At 43.3% G+C, this 16895-nt stretch overlaps 1 protein-coding gene across 1 annotated transcript in view; it reads left to right on the top strand.

The window, feature by feature from the left end:
• Window positions 1-16895, top strand: part of LOC124545622 — a 247759-nt gene that overhangs the window by 142999 nt on the left and 87865 nt on the right. Inside the window, exon 2 of the mRNA XM_047124569.1 lies at window positions 7027-7106. The gene's annotated coding sequence lies outside the window, so the exon portion shown is untranslated. The remainder of the gene's footprint in view (window positions 1-7026; window positions 7107-16895) is intronic.

Here is a 16895-nt window from a genome sequence, read left to right as displayed (position 1 = left end):
AATTGGAATAGAGATCAACATAAACATAATTTCCGCCCTTTTTAATGCTCATGAAACCACACATTGCATGTTGTACCACCATACAGCGAGACTTCCAGAGATTGCTGTACACTCCGGTACCTCTAGTACCCAGTAGCACGTCCTCTTACATTGATGCATGCCTGTATTCGTCGTGGCATACTATCCACAAGTTCAAAAGGCACTGTTGTTCCAGATTGTCCCACTCCTCAACGGCGATTCAGCTTAGATTACTCAGAGTGGTTGATGGGTAACGTCCTCATAAATGGCCAGTTTCAATCCATCCCAGGCTTGCTGATAGGGTTCATGTCTGGAGAACATGCCGACCACTCCAGTCGAGCGATGTCGTTATCCTGAAGGAAGTCATTCACAAGATGTGCACGATGGGGGCCCGAATTGTCGTCCATGATGAAGAATGCTTCGCCAATATGCTTCCGATATGGTTGTACTATCGGTCGGAGGATGGCATTCATGTATCGTACAGCCGTTACGGCGCCTTCCATGACCACAAGCGGCGTACGTCGGTCCCACATTATGCCACCGCAAAACAGCAGGGAAACGCCACCTTGCTACATTCGCCGGACAGTGTGTCTACGGGGTTCAGCCTGTCCGGGTTGCCTCCAAACACGTCTCCGACGATTGCCTGGTTGAAGGCATATGCGACACTCATTGGTGAAGACAACGTGATGCCAATCCTGAGCCGGCCGAAGTGGCCGAGCGGTTCTACGCGCTACAGTGTGGAACCGCGCGACCGCTACGGTCGCAGGTTCGAATCCTGCCTCGGGCATGGATGTGTGTGATGTCTTTAGGTTAGTTAGGTTTAAGTAATTCTAAGTTCTAGGGGACATGACCTAAGATGTTAAGTCCCATAGTGCTCAGAGCCAATCCTGAGCGCTCCATTCGGCATGTTGTTGGGCCCATCTGTACCGCGCTGCATGGTGACGTGGTTGCAAAGATGGACCTCGCCATGGACGTCGGGAGTGAAGTTGTGCATCAAGCAGCCTATTGCGTACAGTTTGAGTCGTAACACGACGTCTTTTGGCGTTGCTGTCAGCGTTCCTCTGAGCCATAATCCGTAGGTAGCGGTCATCCACTTCAGTAATAGCCCTTGGGCGGCCTGAGTAAGGCACGTTATCGACAGTTCCTGTCTTTCTGTATCTCCTCCATGTCCGAACAACATCGCTTTGGCTCACTCAGAGACGCCTGGACACTCCCCATATTGAGAGCTCTTCCTGTCTCAAAGTAACAATGCGGACGCTATTGAACTGCGGTATTGACCTTCTAGGCTGGGTTGAACTACAGACAACACTAGCCGTGTACCTCCTTCCTGGTGGAATGACTGGAACTGATCGGCATTCTGCCGGCCGGAGTGGCCGTGCGGTTCTAGGCGCTACAGTCTGGAGCCGAGTGACCTCTCCGGTCGCAGGTTCGAATCCTGTCTCGGGCATGGATGTGTGTGATGTCCTTAGGTTAGTTAGGTTTAATTAGTTCTAAGTTATAGGCGACTGATGACCCCAGAAGTTAAGTCGCATAGTCCTCAGAGCCATTTGAACCATTCTGATCGGCAGTCTGACCCCCTCCGTCTAATAGGCGCTGCTCACGCATGGTTGTTTACATCTTTATGCATGTTTAGTAACATCTCTGAACAGTCAAAGGGACTGTGTCTGTGATACAATATCCACAGTCAACGTCTATCTTCAGGAGTTCCGGGAACCAGGGTGATGCAAAACTTTTTTTGATGTGTGTGTATACAGAGTAATTTCGTGAAGATGTACAAATTATCTACGATGATGGAGAAGGATAAATGTATCAATTTGAGGTAAGGGTCCCTGTAACAACAGCAATACCAGTACACGTATTCCACTGTCAGAGGTATCAAATCGGTTATCGCCTATAACTTTCGACTCTTTCGATTCCGTTACAGGCACCTTTACGTCAGAGTGATACATTTATCCTTCTCCACCATCCTTGAAAGTTCGTTCATCATCACGGAATCATCCCATATATACGCACACTTCCAGACGCCGGCTCCTATAACTTTTCCGTAGCGTCTTTGATAAAGTTTCCGAACACGGCTTCCTACGTAAAACTCGACCTACTAAGTCTCCTCGACAACCTCAAAAATGTGTAACATGAATTGTTAAACACGGCATAGGTGAGGTAAAAACAGCTCAACTACATAGTAGTGTGAGCAAAGCACAGGGAGTACAAAGAACAACTAATGGAATACAGAGATCGAAGCTAACAAGACATTTCAACCTGAGCGCAGTACAAAACTGGTCAAACAGAGCGATGAACAAGTCAGAATCGTTGTGGTGGAATTGTTTTGTAGTGTAGCCTGGTTTAAATGTCTTGTTAGTTTCGATCTCTGTATTCCACTAGGTGATCTTTGTTCTTCGTATTCCGCGTGCTTTGCTCACACTACCATGCAGTTGGGCTGTTTTTACATCTCCTATGTTTATGTAAGTCTTCTTGTCGGTTTCTAATTCCCTGTAATGCTGTTTTTCGGTTTTCACCTGACAGACATATTTTTGCCAATGAATCTGTCAATAGCTGCATTCCTGTGTTTGGTTTTTCATAACATGCAAGGTGATTTTGTTAGGCTTTTGTAAATACTACAGTGTATTACCTTTGTCATTAACATTTTATTTTTGTGATTGTTATTACTTTTGTGACTCACACTCCAGTTACGATGATACAGGCACCAGATGATGGTTTGTAACCGAAACCGGTAGTACAAAAAAAAGACCCAACTACATCTTTGTGTTATGAATTTTGTGAAAGATAATGAAGCCGGAAGCTTAGACTCGTTTAGCTCTCTTTTATGCACTGTCGACCAGTGTCCGCCCCCGGTAGCTGAATGGTCAGCGTTACGGATTGTCAATCCTCTGGGCCCGGGTTCGATTCCCGGCTGGGTCGGGGAGTTTTCTCCGCCCAGGGACTGGTTGTTGTGCTGTCCTCATCACCATCCTATCATCCTCATCGACTGCAGGTCGCCGAAGTGGCGTCAAATGGAAAGACCGGCACCCGGCGAACGGCTGCCCGACGGGGGGCCCTAGCCATACGATTAAGTTAAAATTAAAAAAACTGTCGACCAGTCTCTACCACTACCACACTGTAGTTCCAGGGCAGAAATCAATATGAGCTCTGAGCTCTCGTTGTGCAATGATACGGATGCAAAGGATGAAATAGTATTACGTAGTTCATGCGACTGCTCAGACCAGTAAGGCCAGAGAAACGAGAATAAGCTGCAAGAGCAAAGAAGTAAGGCAGTGTTCGAAGTTTTCTATAATGAGCTGAGAAAGCATTATAACTTGTTTCTAAACTTCTCAGTTTTAAGAACAAAACAAACTGCAAAACGATTTAGAAAAAATATCTGAATGGTGCGAAAAGTGACAATTGACCCTAAATAACGAAAAGCGAGGTCATACACATGAGTGCTAAAAGGAACTCGTTAAACATGGGTTACACGATAAATCAGTCTAATCTAAAAGCCGTAAATTCAACTAAATACCTAGGTATTACAATTACGAACAACTTAAATTGGAAAGAACACATAGAAAATGTTGTGGGGAAGGCTAACCAAAGACTGAGTTTTATTGGCAGGACACTTAGAAAATGTAACTGCCTACACTACGCTTGTCCGTCCTCTTTTAGAATGCTGCTGCGCGGTGTGGGATCCTTACCAGATAGGACTGACGGAGTACATAGAAAAAGTTCAAAGCAAGGCGGCACGTTTTGTATTATCACGAAATATGGGAGAGAGTGTCACAGAAATTATACAGGATTTGGGCTGGAAATCATTAAAAGAAAGGCGCTTTTCGTTGCGTCGGAATCTTCTCACGAAATTTCAATCACCAACTTTCTCCTCCGAATGCGAAAATATTTGTTGACACCGACCTACATATGTAGAAAGATCACCACGATAAAATTAGGGAAGTCAGAACTCGTACGGAAAGATATAGGTGTTCATTCTTTCCGCGCGCTGTACGAGATTGGAATAATAGAGAATTGTGTAGGTGGTTCGATGAACCCTCTACCGGGCACTTAGATGTGATTTGCATAGTATCCATGCAGATGTAGATGTAGATGATAATTCGTTATTGTTGGATGGTTGTTGTTAGCTGTAATATGTACTTATCAGCGCAGTTGTTGTGAACTCAAACAGTGAAGGTTATTTGTTTTTTAAAACAGTGAGGTAATGTTAACACAATTTCAGGTAAAGTATAACTATCTGAGTTTTTCATTTTTAGGTATGGGAAAATATACACTACCGGAAAAAATTAGTGTAGCCTTTTAGAGGTTTCCAAGTCACTGTAGATCTGTCGTTGCAACAGTGCATATGGAGTACATGAAATGATTACATTACAGATCAATAGCACAAGCGATTCTGAGGTACGAGGTATCGACCTATGCTGAAACACCCATATTGGTACGTGGTGTAGCATCCACGGGTGACAATGGGGGCACTGACTGTGGCATCCCGTCGCTCGCCAATACTGGGCTTTCTCTGTAAATTACCGCTTTACCGCTGTAGCTTAACATTGTGAGTTGCAAGAATCATTCGTTGCAGCACAGGAATCACAGATACGCTTATCTCGTGGCCTTCGTATTTCTTGTTAAAACTGTTTTCATGTTTACGATTTTTAGTGGCTTCTCTAATGAAGCGGGCGTGGTAGCTCTTCTCCACAGCGACCACTTGCAGGCCGGCTAATTTTATTATGTGGTCGGTCTTATGCAGCACTTGCTCCGCCAGTGCCTGTCCATCTGTCTCAACCAGCAAAGCTTTTTATGTTCGTTAGTAACCAAGCTGTTCAGAATTTATTCTGTTTCTGCTTTTTTAATTTTCAGTGAAAACCGGACGTTACTGGTTTATGAATAAAAATTTCTTCTGTGAACATTTTCTAGCTCTATTTCCCAACTTGTTGGATACGCTGGATTTAATCATATGGGCCCATTATTGCAAATCGTTAAATCGAAGAAGTGAAATACGTGTTCATAATAACAGAAAGAGATGTATTTTATATATGTTGTCAAAGCATGTTTACCTTCCAGGACTCACAGTATGTCACGTTACATTAAACCAAGTTGGTTAGAACAGTAATTTCAAAATATCTGTAGAAAAGACGAGGTTAATAATATTCCGGGAGAAATAACAGGTGAGATCAAAAGTAGTGATAAAAAACAAATCAATCGGGCAACTAAGTCATTTTAACTACGTGGGCAGCGATTAATTATGATAAAGACGTAAAGCAAAATTTCACGGTGTCGGAGGAACTATAAAAATAACATTAAAGACAGGGACAACTAAAGAAACGCAACTGATCTGAGGCGTAGATACGAAACAAGGAATACGCAACCGAACTGTGACGTCAGAATTGATATTTCCCAAACCAGTTAGAGGATGTATACTAGAAGATATTAAAAATGAGCTTAAAATATTTGCAATAACGGAGGAAATCTACGCAAACAAGTGGAAATGGAAGGAAAAAGTAAACTGAAGATGAAACTTCCTGGCAGATTAAAACTGTGTGCCCGACCGAGACTCGAACTCGGGACCTTTGCTTTTCGCGGGCAAGTGCTCTACCATATGAGCTACCGAAGCACGACTCACGCCCGGTACTCACAGCTTTACTTCTGCCAGTACCTCGTCTCCTACCTTCCAAACTTTACAGAAGCTCTCCTGCGAACCTTGCAGGACTAGCACTCCTGAAAGAAAGGATATTGCGGAGACATGGCTTAGCCACAGCCTGGGGGATGTTTCCAGAATGAGATTTTCACTCTGCGGCGGAGTGTGCGCTGATATGAAACTTCCTGGCAGATTAAAACTGTGTGCCCGACCGAGACTCGAACTCGGGTCCTTTGCCTTTCGCGGGCAAGTTCTCTATCATCTGCTAGTTCTGCAAGGTTCGCAGGAGAGCTTCTGTAAAGTTTGGAAGGTAGGAGACGAGGTACTGGCAGAAGTAAAGCTTTGAGTACCAGGCGTGAGTCGTGCTTCGGTAGCTCAGATGGTAGAGCACTTGCCCGCGAAAGGCAAAGGTCCCGAGTTCGAGTCTTGGTCGGGCACACAGTTTTAATCTGCCAGGAAGCTTCATATCAGTGCACACTCCGCTGCAGAGTGAAAATCTCATTCTGGAAACATCCCCCAGACTGTGGCTAAGCCATGTCTCCGCAATATCCTTTCTTTCAGGAGTGCTAGTTCTGCAAGGTTCGCAGGAGAGCTTCTGTAAAGTTTGGAAGGTAGGAGACGAAGTACTGGCAGAAGTAAAGCTGTGAGTAGCGGGCGTGAGTCGTGCTTCGGTAGCTCAGATGGTGGAGCACTTGCCCGCAAAGGCAAAGGTCCCGAGTTCTAGCCTCAGTCGGGCACACAGTTTTAATCTGCCAGGAAGTTTCATATCAGCGCACACTCCGCTGCAGAGTGAAAATCTCATTCTGTAAACTGAAGATATTCCAAAAAAGATTTGCTATATATACTCATAGGGGTAAGTGACGCAAGTTGACCAAGAAAAACGATGGAACTGTTTAGAACTGTAGCCACAACAGGTTCCATGGTGTAGAGGAGAAGAAAGGAGAAGGAGGAGGAAGAGAAGGATGATGATCATGAGTACTTTATATGAATAAAATATTGACTAAATTATCAAGCATCCGAAATGCAACGTGTTTTCTGCACTTGCTGCCAGATACAGATTTGATGTGCAACATGTTCTCAAACTCGCCAAATCGTTTATATACAAGTGGAAATTTTAGAATCTTGCACCTCATAGGTAAATTTCTATGGGCGACCGTGTTGGTAGGTGAGAATTGCGAGACTTCCTAAAAAGCGCTTCTCTAGCTTTGTAACCGGTAGCCCCATATCCACTCTTACTTCGCGCAAACAATTCTTTCACAGTGAGACCGAGTGCTGCAGAAGCAAATAATGCGGGTTTGTTTCCGCTTACAGCTACGTCATTCACCTGAGAAAGTCTTCGCGGAAAGTTTGAAGTAAATGTTTGCGTTACGTGTGTGCAGGTGACGGACCGGGATGCTGAGGCGGACATTGGCGCCGAGACACCGCGCCAACGCGACGAAGAGGACGTCACACATTACAGGTAAGGGCCACAGGAATTATGCAGTCAAATCTGTTGATGCCTCTCTGAGAACATACACACCACTTCAGTATGATCACTTGATCATGAACAGCTACACAATAACACATTTACAGATATGAAACCACATTGTTACACAGACCATCTTCTTTTCAAGTGGCCTTCTTGAGAAAATACCTCATGAAGGACTCTTGCGACAGATGTCAAATCTTCGGTATGCCGTGCCAGGTTCTGTCCAATTGGCGCGTTAGATAGTCAAAATTCCGAGCTGGTTGGAAAGCCCTGTCCGTTACGCTCCAAACATTCTCAACTGGGGAAAGATCCGGCGACCTTGTTGGCCAAGGTAGGCTTCGTCAAGTACGAAAACAATCAGTAGAAACTCTCCCCGTGTGCGGGTGGGCATTATCTTGTTGAAATGAATCTGGGCGTCCAATACTGTCGACGTACCACGGTGCTGTGAGGTTCCGCGGACAACAACCAAAGAGGCCCTGCTATGATATGAAGTAACGTTTGAAGTGTTATGCGTAGGGTTCTCCAAGCAGCTCTCAATTTTGACGATCTATCTCGCCATTTGGACAAAATTTGGTACTATATTCCTCAATAGGACATCCAACAACTCTTTCAGTCAGTGCCAAGCCGAATAACTGCTTGCATAAAGGCCAGAGATGGACCAACGTATTATTAGCTTGCTTAATTTGTGAAGCTCTTTCTCCTGAATAAATCACGCAATTTTTCTTAAATTGAGGCCATTTGCTTCTCTGTGATGTGTCTCTTTTTCTCCCCCTCTTAGAGTGTATAATGCCTAGAACACACTCGCAGACTCATTGCTTTATTTTGACTTATCGTACCCAGCAGTTTGTCCATTGAAATGCCTGTATTCTGTTGCTAGACTAAATATTTCAGGCCTATGGTTACACTTCAGCGACGAGGTGCAAACATTTCAACCGTTTCTCTCCTGCTTCGGAGAGCTTCCGTAGTGTACGTGTTTCATGGATTTTCAATTCCTTGGTATTTATTGAAAATGTGGTCAAACTAAAAGTATTAAAATTTATTCAAAGTTATAATGTACCTTTTCGTCCCTGGAAGGTAAAGAGTTCTGACTATGAAACCTCCATATAAGAAAAGTTTCACTTAAATCGCTAGCACAGATGTAATGTATCTCGAACAGAATTGTCTCCTTCGCACCAGCTACCGTGGATTCCGAAGCTATCGGTCATTTCACACTTCCCTTGCCCTCTTCTTACAAGATATCCTCAAAGCCATGGACCAAAATACTTCTCGACTTCGGGAAAAAATTGACTCGGTACCACGTCCAAGCTTATTAACAAAAGTATAGCGTGTCCATGAAGTCTAGCTGTCATTTCAAAAAATAATAACTTGGAAGCTGTACGAGATATGGAATCTTCGTTTCACGATAGGAGGAAGGGCAGCACCAGTCGTGAATTTTTAATCTGTTTATTGCAGACCGATTTTATCTACTGTGTAGTTATATTCAGTGCTACATGAATAGAAGAATATAATGACAAATGGTTCAAATGGCTCTGAGCACTATGGGAATTAACTTCTGAGGTCATCAGTCCCCTAGAACTTAGAACTACTTAAACCTAACTAACCTAAGGACATCAAACACATCGATGCCCGAGGCAGGATTCGAACCTGCGAAATTAGCGGTCCCGCGGTTCCAGACTGTAGCACCTAGAACCGCTCGGCCACCTCGCCGGTAATATATTGACAATCAGGCGTTTAAATATAGATGAAAACCGTATCACAGTTGTATTCAGCATGTACAACGTAAATTTACGTACCATTTTTTTTTTACTTTATTGTGATTTTAACTCCTGAACAATCAGGTAGGCTGGCAGCGGCATACAGCGCCGCTCTTCAGCCAGAGGATACACAAAGAGAAGAAACACTGAAAAGATACATAAGTTACAGAACGGTGGGCAATAAAACAGTAGGCACAGAAAGACAAACACGAAGCCGTTCACACTCGACGATAATCCACACTGCAAACTGTTGATACGACGCACAAACACTGAAGAAGACGATGGCACTGGTGAACGATGGAGTGTGACGGTGAAACACTGATGGCGGTGATCTCCGGCGCGCGAATGTCTACTGAGCGTGTGCGAGTCCGGGGACCTGCCAAGAGGGGAAATTTACGTACCATTATATCCAAGTCATTATGCAGTGCTAGCCGACAGATCATAATGTGAGGACAAAATTCATAGCTCATGAACCAAGCCGTTTTCCCAGTAGCCAATGCTAGTGATTGTTTCTGCATTTCTGTTACCACCAAACCGAATTACGTTAGTTTTCATATATATAAAACCAGAGATAAGATTTTATGAACCATTTTGTACATTGCAATTCCTTGAGATCCTAACACCGTTAACTTGACAACCTCTTAAGGTACTTCGATAATGTAACCCAATTTGCACGAGATGAATATGCACTCAACGTGCAATATATATACTACTGGCCATTAAAATTTCTACACCACGAAGATGACTTACTACAGACGCGAAATTTAACCGACAGGAAGAAGATGCTGTGATATGCAAATGATTAGCTTTTCAGAGCATTCACACAAGGTTGGCGCCGGTGGCGACACCTACAACGTGCTGACATGAGGAAAGTTTCCAACCCATTTCTCATACACAAACAGCAGTTGACCGGCGTTGCCTGGTGAAACGTTGTTGTGATGGCTCGTGTAAGAAGGAGAAATGTGTACCATCACATTTCCGACTTTGATAAAGGTCGGATTGTAGCCTATCGCGATTGCGGTTTATCGTATCACGACATTGCTGCTCGCGTTGGTCGAGATCCAATGACTGTTAGCAGAATATGGAATCGGTGGGTTCAGGAGGGTAATACGGTTGGTTGGTTAGTTTGGGGAAGGAGACCAGACAGCGTGGTCATCGGTCTCATCGGATTAGGGAAGGATTGGGAAGGAAGTCGGCCGTGCCGTTTCAGAGGAACCATCCCGGCATTTGCCTGGAGTGATTTTAGGGAAATCACGGAAGACCTAAATCAGGATGGCCGGACGCGTGATTGAATCGTCGTCCTCCCGAATGCGAGTCCAGTGTCTAACGACTGCGCCACCCCGCTCGGTGGTAATACGGAACGCCATGCTGGATCCCAGTGACAGAACTGTACACGACGTTCACAGTCGCCGCCATGCAATTCCTGGTACATAGAAATATGGTACGGGTGCAATCGATGTTGATGTAGCATTCTCAACACAGACGTTTTTGAGATTCCTGATTCTCGCGCAATTTGTCTGCTACTGATGTGCGGATTAGCCGCGACAGCAGCTATGACACCTACGTGGGCATCATTATTTGTTGTAGGTCGTGGCTGACGTTTCACATGTGGCTGAACACTTCCTGTTTCCTTAAATAACGTAACTATCCGGCGAACTGTCCGGACACTTGGATGATGTTGTCCAGGATACCGAGCAGCATGGATAGGACACGCCCATTGGGCATTTTGATTACAATAGCCATACATCAACACGATATTGACCTTTTCCGCAATTGGTAAACGGGCGATTTTAACACGGGTAATGTATCGCGAAGCAAATACCGTCTGCACTGGCGGAATATTACGTGATACCACGTACTTAGACGTTTGTGACTATTACAGCGCCATGTATCACAAAGCGAAAAAAGTGGTCCAACTAAAACATTCATATTTCTTTACGTACTACACGAGTATGTAATAATAAATGAAGGTTACTATTTTTAAAAAACGCAGTTGATATCCGTTTGACCTATGGCAGCGCCATCTAAAGGGCCAACCTTAGCGCCATCTGGTTTCCCCCTTCAAGCTAGACGAGTTTCATTCTTTGTAGTTTTTTCGTTTGATGCTTATTTCGTGAGATATGTGGTCCGGTCACTATCAACGGACCACCCTATATATATATATATATTCACAATGTATAAGTTATTTTGTAATTTTAGAATTGGTTTAAGCTTTTATAAAAACAAGTCTTCTTAGTTTTTTAATCTGCACCATCTACAAATTGATTTTTCATTTGTTTTAACATAATTACTGGATGAATTTTAATAGTTAAAGAGATCATTGTAATTTTATGTATTTTTATTATTATGAAAATGTATGTATTATAAAAATACATAGAATTACCTTATATATATTTATATATGGTGAAATACAATAAAAATACATAAAATTACGGGCATACGTGCTCGTTGGTTGCTGACTGTTGTCCAACGAGCACGTATGCCTGTATTAGCTATTACGAGACCAGTTAAAGGCACTGCTATATTTGTAACACAATTTTACTGGATTGGAACAGTTTTGGCCTGAAAATGACGCAATGAAACTGGCTGCTTAGAAATAAACCGATATAATGGCGATTGGTATTGTTTTTATTAAACATTGAACAGCCGTAGTCCCATACTCCACCAGAAGATGGTGTTACATTCATATTTTTATTCATTCTTCATTACTAGTTGGGCATTCAGTTAGTAAAAGCGTGAATGGCCTTTCAGACCATGATACACAAATTTTGACACTGACAGGCTTTTGTTCTCAAATAAATGTCACATGTAATTAGAAACTATGTAGAAAAGTTAATCCAACAGCAATAGAGAGTTTTCAAACCTTTGCAAGGAACAAGATTGGCAGGATGTTTAGCGTGCCAATAACATAGATGATAAATATAATGCTTTCCTTAACACATTTCTCATGCTCTTTGAGAGTTGATTTCCATTATAACGTTCTAAACGGTGTACTAACGTAATAGGCAGCCCGTGTGGCAGACTAGTGGGATAAGGATATCATGTAGAACAAAGCGGAAATTATATCAAAATGTTAGGAATAGTCACAATCAAGCTGCAGTAGCCCATTACAAACAGTATTGTAAGGTGCTTAAAAACATTATTAGGAAGGCAAAGAATATGTGGTATGCAAATAGAATAGCTAATTCACAGGATAAAATGAAAACCATAACCATATGGTCAGTTGTGAAGGAAGTATCTGGTCAGCAGCACAAGGTCGACGATATAAAGTCAATTCGCAGTAAAATATTTCTGTTACCGATAAATCAGATACATGTACAGTATTTAACAATCACTTTCTGAGCATTGCTGGTGAATTAAATGTAAATTTAGCTTCTACAGGGTATCATATAATTCTCTTGGCAAATACCTTTCCGAGGTTGATGTCTGAAATACTCCTCTGTGACAAGTGGGAGATTGAGTCAATAATTAAATCACTGAAGACTAAGGACTCTCATGGTTATGATGGAGTGCCTACCAGAAATTAAAGTACTGTGCTGCACATGTTAGCCCTATATTTAGCCATATTTGTAATCTTTCCTTTAGAAATGGTCAGTTTCCTGAACGATTGAAGTACTCATTAGTAAAACCGCTTTATAAAAAGGCAGAAAGGGATAATGTAGACAATTTTAGACCTATTTCCATGCCGTCAGTGTTTGCTAAAGATATTAAAAAGGCTGTGTATGTAACTGATCATTAAGTATCACACGATTTGCTATCAAATGCACAGTTCGGCTTTAGAAGTCGCTTAACAACTGAAAATGCTATATTCTCTTTTCTCTGTGAGGTACTGGATGGGTTAAACAAAAGGTTTCGAACGCTAGGCAGATTTTTTTTTTTTTTTTTTTGTTTAACTAAGGCGTTTGATGGTGCTCCAGAAGTTGGACCATTACGGAATACGGTGGGTAGCCCAGAACCGGTCCACCTCTTACTTTAACGACAGACAGCAAAAGGTCATTATTCAGAGTGCTGAGAATGGCTGTGATGTGGGGTCTGAGTGAGGTACGTCAAATGGGGGGTGCACAAGGATCAGTGTTGGGACCACTCCTGTTCCTAATTTATATGTATGATATGCCCTCTAGTATTACGGGTAACTCCTAAATATTTCTGTTTGTTGGTGACTAGCTTGGAAGTAAAGGATGTTGGTGCAACATTGCCTCGGTTTCAAACAGTGCAGTTCAAGACATAAGTTCATGGCTTGTAGAAAATACACTAATGCTAAATCACGGTAAGACTCAGTTCTTACAGTTTCTAACACACAATTCAACAAAATCTGACGTTTTAACGTCGCAGAATGGGCATATGATTAGTGAAACTGAACAGTTCAAATTTCTAGGTGTTCAGATAGATAATAAACTGTCGTGGAAAGGCCACGTTCGGCATCTTGTTCAAAGCCTTAATGCTGCCATTTTTACTATTCGAACGGTATCTGTAGTGAGTGATCGTTCGACACAAAAACTAGTGTACTGTGCTTATTTTCATTCGTTTATGTCGTATGGTATTATATTTTGGGGTAACTCTTCCCATTCTAAAAGGATATTTTTGGCTCAGAAACGGGCGATTTGGGCAATAAGTGGTGTATGTTCACGAACCTCTTGTCAACCCCTGTTCACGAGTCTGGGTATTTTGACATTGGTATATATATATATATATATATATATATATATATATATATATATATATATATATACCTTGCTGTCGTTTCTTGTTAACAATATTAGCTTATTCCCAAGAATAAGCAGCTTACACTCAGTTAATACTCGGCAGAAATCCAAGCTGCATTTGGATCGGACTTCCTTAACTTTTGTGCAGAAAGATGTGCAGTATATTGTTGCATCCATTTTCAATAAGCTACCACTTGAATTCAAAAATTTTAGCAGTAATTCACGCGCTTTCAAATCGTAACTGAAGGGTTTCTTCATGGGTCACTCCATCTAGTCTGTCTTGGAGTTCCTTGAAAAATTAAGCTGATTCCTGTTGTATTGTTGATTGGGTGTACATAAACTTACGGATCGACTTTTTCGGGTTCATAAGCGTTTTATTTTTATCTGTTATTACTTTTATGTTGTAATTTCATGTACTGACACATTCCATGACCTTGTATATTTGCTCCTCAATTTGGTCCTACGGCACTTGACGTGTAAATGAAATAAAAAATCACATAGTTTAGAGATGTTACACCACTGGGATTTCTTGTGCATCAACGTTGACACACTAAGGCGGTACGTGCACTGCTTTGCTATGTCGTAACTGACTGGTGGAGTGCACATATATTGTTTGTGGTTATTAGTTCCAGCTGCCACTGTAGTTACCGCGCTGATGTTGCTTATACGCCAAAACGGTGTACGGAACAGCTATTTGTATCATTGAGGCACACAAGCCCCGCAATGACGGCAATATTGCTCTGAGGCAGAATAAGGGGAACCAGCCTGCATTCTCCGAGGCAGATGGAAAACCGCCTAAAAACCATCCACAGACTGGCCGGCTCACCGGACCTCGACACAAGTCCGCCGGGTGGATTCGTGCGGTGGACGAGGCGCTCCTTCCCGCTCCGGAAAACCGTGCGTTAGACCGCTCGGCTAAGCGGGCGGGCATCTGCGTAGTACTCGAGTATTATTCGAAACCATCAGTAACAAACCTAGCAGCCCGACTCTGAAATGCTTCGTTGTCTATCATTAATCCGACCTTGAGCGGATCCCAAACACTCGAGCAGTACTCAAGAATAGGTCGCACTAGCGTTCTATATTCAGTTTCCTTTACAGATGAGTCACAGTTTCCTAAAATTCTCCCTGTAAACCGATATCGACCATTCGCCTTCCCTACCACAATCGTCACATTCTCGTTCCATTTCATATCGCATTGCATCGTTACGACCAGAAATTAAAACGACGTGATTGTGTAAATTAGGAGGCTATTGATGCCGTATCGAACATTACTGGTTCGTTTTTCCTATTAACCCGCATTAACTCACATTTTTCAACATTTAGAGCTAGCTGCCATTCATCACACCAACTAGAAATTTTGTCTAAATCACTTTGTATCCTCCAACAATCACTCAACGTCGACACCATTCCGTAGTCACAGTATCATCAGCAAACAACCACAGATCGCTGCCCACGCTATCCGGTAGGTTATTTATGTATATAGAAAATAACAGTAGTCCTATCACGCTTCCGTCGGACTCTCCTGATGATACCCTTGCCTCTGATGAAGACTCGCCGTCGAGAACATCATACTGGGTTCTATTACTTAAGTCTTCTAGCCACTCACATCTGGGAACCTATTCCATACTTAATATCTTAGTTAATTCTCTGCACTGTGGCACAGTGTCAAATGCTTTCCGGAAATCTGCAAATATAGAATATGCGTGTTGTCCTTTATTATAGTTCGTAGTATATAATGTGAGAAAAGGACAAGCTGAATTTCGTATGAGTGACACTTTCTAAAACCATGCTGACAGGTGGACATAAGCCTTTCGGTCTCTAGGAAATTAGTTATTTTAGACGTCACAGTATGTTCTGAAATTCTGCTGCAAACCGATGTTAAGCTTTCAACACTGAAGCGCCAAAGAAACGGGTTTAGGTTGGTTGGTTGGTTGGTTGGGGGAAGAGACCAAACAGCGAGGTCATCAGTCTCATCGGATTAGGGAAGGACGGGGAAGGAAGTCGGCAGTGCCCTTTCAGAGGAACCATCCCGGCATTTGCCTGGAGCGATTTAGGGAAATCACGGAAAACCTAAATCAGGATGGCTGGACGCGGGATTGAACCGTCGTCCTCCCGAATGCGAGTCCAGTGTGCTAACCACTGCGCCACCTCGCTCGGTAAACGGGTTTAGGCATGCGTGTTCAAATACAGAGGTATGTAAACGGGCAGAATATGGCGCTGCGGTCGGCAACGCCTATATAACACAACAAGTGTCTGGCGCAGTTGTTAGATGTGTTACTGCTGCTACAATACCAGGTTACCATCAAGATTTAAGTGAGTTCGAACGTGGTGTTATAGCCGGCGCACGAGCGATGCGACACAGTATCTTCGAGGTAGCGATGAAGTGGGGATCTTTCCGTACGAGCATTCCAGGAGTGTACCGTGAATATCAGGAAAACTGTAAAACAAATGTTCAACATCGCTGCGGCCGGAAGAAGATCCTGCAAGAACGGGACCAACGACAACTGAAGAGAATCGTTCAACGTGACAGAAGTGCAACCCTTCCGCAAATTGCTTCAGGTTTCAATGCTGGGCCATCAACAAGTGTCAGGGTGCGAAACATTCAACGGAACATCATCAATATGTGCTTTCGGAGGCGAAGGCCCACTCGTGTTCTCCTGATGACTGCACGACACAAAGTTTTACGCCTCGCTTGGGCCCTTAAACACCGACATTGGATTGTTGATGAGTGGAAACATGTCGCCTGGTCGGATGTGTCTAGTTTCAAACTGTATCGAGCGCATGGACGTGTACGGATATGGAGACAACATCACGAATCCATGGACCCTGTATGTCAGTAGGGGCTGTTTCAAAAAAATGCTCAAATGTGTGTGAAATCTTATGGGACTTAACTGCTAAGGTCATCAGTCACACTACTTAACCTAAATTATCCTAAGGACAAACACACACATCCATGCCCGAGGGAGGACTCGAACCTCCGCCAGGACCAGCCGCACCGTCCATGATTAGAACGCCTTAGATCGCTCGGCTAGGGGGCTGTTTCAGCTGGTGGAGGCTCCATAATGATGCGGGGCATGTACAGTTGGAGTGATATGGGGCCCCTGATATGGCCGGCCGCTGTGGCCGAGCGGTTCTAGGTGCTTCAGTCCGGAACTGTGCTGCTGCTACGGTCGTAGGTTCGTATCCTGCCTCGGGCATGGATGTGTGTGATGTCCTTAGGTTAGTTAGGTTTATGACCTCAGATGTTAAGTCCCATAGTGCTTAGAGCCATTTGAAGCATTTTGAACACTGATACGTCCAGCTACGACTCTGACAGGTAACAC

This window comes from Schistocerca americana, chromosome 8 (genome assembly GCF_021461395.2).
Source record: "Schistocerca americana isolate TAMUIC-IGC-003095 chromosome 8, iqSchAmer2.1, whole genome shotgun sequence".
Classification (NCBI taxonomy): Eukaryota; Metazoa; Arthropoda; class Insecta; order Orthoptera; family Acrididae; genus Schistocerca; species Schistocerca americana.
Note: the sequence above shows the minus strand (reverse complement) of the source record. Positions and strands in the feature narration are given on the sequence as shown.